Below are 4,228 nucleotides of genomic sequence, written 5' to 3'. Positions count from 1 at the left end.
CACACACGTGCATGCATACTATATTAGTGCATGTGTGCGTAACCTACACACAAAAATGTGCCATCAGGTGCAGACGTATTCAGCCTGAAAAAGATTTTTTTCCCAGTTTGACTTTAATCAAACACTTTGAATCATGAAAGCTTGAATTTGTCACTGAAGCTAGAACAGATCAGATTGTTCCATTGATTAATCTTCTTATTGGGAGAAAAGCAACCAAAAAAAAAAAAAAAAAAAAAAAAAAAAAAAAAATCACTCATAAAATCTTTCATTTAGTCATGGAGATGGGTGACAAATTAGAGGAGTAACCCAAATAAATGAACAGAGAAAAACGAGTGCAGGTGCTTCTGAACAGGGCAGAACTGTTAAGGTGGGTGCAGAGGCTCAAGTGCAGGAAAGAAATTACAGACACCGATACAATTTAGAACGCTTTTATTTACAACACCAGGAATAACAAAAACTACAACCGGACACCGGAAATCAGAAAATGGAATTACCAGAAGTTCCACTGAATGGAACGGAGATTAGACCAACTAGTGGTCAGGTGGAATAATTACATGAACTATTGAAAACTACTCAGAAATAACCAAACCTAAACCAAAATGCAGTTGGTCCCGCGGTTGGTAACACCAAGGCAGGAATGCAACGGAAACTACAAAAACACCAACTACAGTAATCCTACAAAAACCCTCCCACAACTAACCGTAAATAACAAGACCAGAATCGAAGAATTACTAATCCCAATTTCACACGAAGAACCCAGAAATACTCACAGGATTCTAAATGCGACTAACAGATACAGTAATCACGATAGATAAATGAATCTGGTATTGCTCGGAACTGGGACTTAACTGACTAAGCCAGAGGGCAGATGTTCAGGGTGGATGCCAGGTTCAGTCTGGTCCAGAATCCAACTTCTCAGGTAGATATTGGGGCAGCGGTGGAAGGCTGGAACCATGTGGTGACCAGAAGGTCTTGGATTGGGCTTACAGAAATGAATGGCATCCGCAGTGACTGAGCAGGCAGGGTGGCATCTGGGCAGGAATGGTGTCCTAGGTGGCGAGGCAGTTGTCTCCAGGGGGGCTCAGCTGGCAGCAGATGTTTCCAGGCGGTGTGTAGGGACAGGGGGACGCTAAAGCCATGAACCAGGAGAAACCAGTGATGAACCAGGGGGAAAAGATGATCCAGTACCCAGTCGATGGAGAATGCAGATGATCCGGGCAAAGGAGGTGGGAGTTGACACTAAACAAAGAAAACAAGATTACTACAAGCACAAGGAACAAAAGGCACGGACTGAATAGTGCTAAGCACTAACTGTTGGTCCGTCACGGTCCAGCTCTGAATGAAGAGTAGCATCTGGTTATATGGGAGAGCTGGAGTGGCTGATTGAATCACTCCCACCTGCTTGCATTCACTGATTGCGGATCACCTGCACCTGCTGCCAAGCCTCTGTGCCAATGCACACCTGAGAAAAGGAGAGAGCAGGCCCAGAGGAGGGGAAAGCACTGCCACTAATCACAGCCACTGGCTATGGTAGTGACAAGAGTTACTGCCTGCATGCACTGAGAATTAAAATGTGAGTCATATGCCATGTGCCACCACGTTGCAGCCCAACCGAACATCTCTGTTAGACAGCACTCTCCATCTTCATCACACAACTAAATGTTTTCATTTGTTCTGTGCAGGAATGCAGCTTCCTCCTTCAGTAGACATAAACCCACTTGAAGGTATTGTGAAGGCTTGTGGTGGAAAAACACAATTTATCTAAACTGCTGAATTGTGCAAAGCTCAGATTTCACTGTAAAGCAACAGCGTCTGACACATGGAGACCCAGTATATAATCAAAAGCACATTCATGGAATACTAAAAAAACTTTAACACACAAACATGCAACATTATGAGCAACAAATGAAGAATAGATTAAGAAAGATAGAACTAGCTCACTATATCTTAGTTGGATTATGTTCATTTTGTCGTTTGTTATTATAGAATAGCGATACTTTTGAACCTACAATTCAGTAAGAAAAGATGTTTTATTGGGTGGAGGGGGCCTACACCCTCTGGCATACCTGGGATTCCATCCTCCAGAGACCACCAGAAGGCGGGGGGCGTGGCCGGTCTGACAGATTCTGACAGATCTGTCAGATTGACCACGTGATAAAAAGGACACGTCATCACACGTCAGATGACGCTCTGATGAAGACGGCAGATGCCGTTGAAACATGTCGGCAAGGTAAAACATCTTTTCTTACTGAATTGTCGGTTCACTATATCTCGATGGACTAGGACAAAGGTGAAAGTCTGCCCTCATTTTAAATATTTATTATTGCAGGTACAGTCGCTGGTGGACTCAGCTGATAGCAAGTCACCTTAAGAAATGAAATGTTCCACTTTTAAATCCTGCTGCAGTTTATTCCACTGAGTGAAACATTTTAAAGCCTTTTACAGCAAAGCTCTTTTTGGATTTTAGTGCAGAAGAGATGGAAGATATGCTGCTTTCCCTGGAACACCTTTATACACTGACCCTGAAGTCACCACCATCTAAAGCAGAGGTGTCAAACTCATCCTAGTTCAGGGGCCACATACATCCCAATTTGATCTCAAGTGGGCAGGACCAGTAAATTCATAACACAATAACCTATAACAATAATTTTAAAAAAGTCCCTTTGTTTTAGTGCAAAAAAGTACATTCTGAAAATGTTTACATTTAATGAATGTTTACAAAACATTATAAACAACATGAAATTTCTTAAGAAAAATATGTGAAATTTTGACAATATATTAAGCCTCAGTTTATAATTTGTGCATTACAATTTACAGATCACAGTGTCTACAAAGGCACAAAACATTCAGTCACAGGTATTTGAAACTGAACAATATGTTATTTTACTTTATGATCAAAATTACCTGTCAAGATCTAGAAATTATTTCAAGTTTCCATTCCTTTCCACATCTGTGTAGTAGTACTGACCACCTGAACTGACACACTATTAAGGAAGAAGGTTAAGTTATCCCCCTGCCTTGGAAATGTGTAAAAATATTGTAGCGATCACAGAGCTGGTCACTATGACTGAAATGTTGTGCTGCGATGCACTGTGGGAGTTCAGGGTTTTGGGGGTTTAAATGTCATTATGTTAGTGTTTCGGTGTTGTGTTTGTGTTTTATTGTGTTTTTGTGGTATAGTCAGTCTGGTTAGTTGAGTTAAGTGTTATGTTGTCAGGACCGTGAGTGTGAAGTGTAATGTGTTTGATGCTTTCCTGTTGCATTTCCAGTATTGTATGTTCACTGTGTGTCAAAATAGAAGCATTTGCCAGTTGCAAAGTGCATAAAAGCCAACTATCTTTATTCCAGCGTTGTTATTCAATAGAACTCGCCACAATATATATGAAAAATACACATAGAAGTTGTGGCAGTACAGTGGAAAAATTTAAAATGGCAATTACTTTAATTGAAAAATTGTATTTAATGTCTTCTCTCTAAATTTTACACTATGCAAAGTTGTCCAGCAGGCTGGATTCCACCCTCTGGCGGGTCGGTTTTCCCCCTCGGGTCCTATGTTTGACACCTCTGATGGAAATGCTCTTGTGTTTTAATGAAACATGCCTAGAAACAATACTGCAGTGTCTGTGTGTTCACTATCTGTATCAACAGTTGAGCTTTCAATCAGTGGTCTTGCTTCTGGAACTTAACCTGAAGCTTTTAGCTCCTCTTAAACTCTCCATCAGTTTGGCTGTAATTTTTTGTCAGGACAGGGAATTGAAAACGTGCCCATCTTTTAATCTTTTTTTTTTTCTTTGCTATTTTCATTTTGTATTCTACACATGCTGCCCTTTTTGCCCGGGTTTTTCCGAATGCTCAAATGAGCAGCTACAGAGCAAAGTCTGGGGAAACAGATGATGAAAGCCCCTGCGCTCCTCCTTTTCATGCGAACCTAAATGGTTTTCACTGAGCAGCATTTGATTCAGATGGGGATTTAATCCAAAATAAGCCACAGGCAGAGGCGCAATATAGATTATCTTGATGCCCATAATTTAAATTTAAAACGGCAGTTCAGGTACACACGAAAAATGTGTGTGCGCGTGTGTGTGTAGGGTGTTTTTATAAATGAAAGAATACAGTGTTTATTATTTGGAGGCCAGTCAGGAGACAAGACACTGCGCAGTGAACAGAGAGGGTGAGAGAGAGGAGGGGAGAGACAGGGAGGGGGGAGACAGGGAGGGGGGAGGGTGTC

General features: G+C 41.3%; 1 long non-coding RNA gene across 1 annotated transcript; it reads right to left on the bottom strand.

Moving 5' to 3' along the window:
- Window positions 1-412: 412 nt before the first annotated feature.
- LOC129349605 (uncharacterized) lies at window positions 413-1,398 on the bottom strand. Its single transcript, XR_008602669.1, has 2 exons — window positions 1,313-1,398; window positions 413-1,239 (listed from the first exon to the last, which is right to left on the bottom strand). It is a non-coding gene; the product is annotated as an uncharacterized LOC129349605 (long non-coding RNA).
- Between the last annotated feature and the right edge of the window lie 2,830 nt (window positions 1,399-4,228).

Source organism: Amphiprion ocellaris, chromosome 1 (genome assembly GCF_022539595.1).
Source record: "Amphiprion ocellaris isolate individual 3 ecotype Okinawa chromosome 1, ASM2253959v1, whole genome shotgun sequence".
NCBI classification, from domain to species: Eukaryota; Metazoa; Chordata; class Actinopteri; family Pomacentridae; genus Amphiprion; species Amphiprion ocellaris.
Note: the sequence above shows the minus strand (reverse complement) of the source record. Positions and strands in the feature narration are given on the sequence as shown.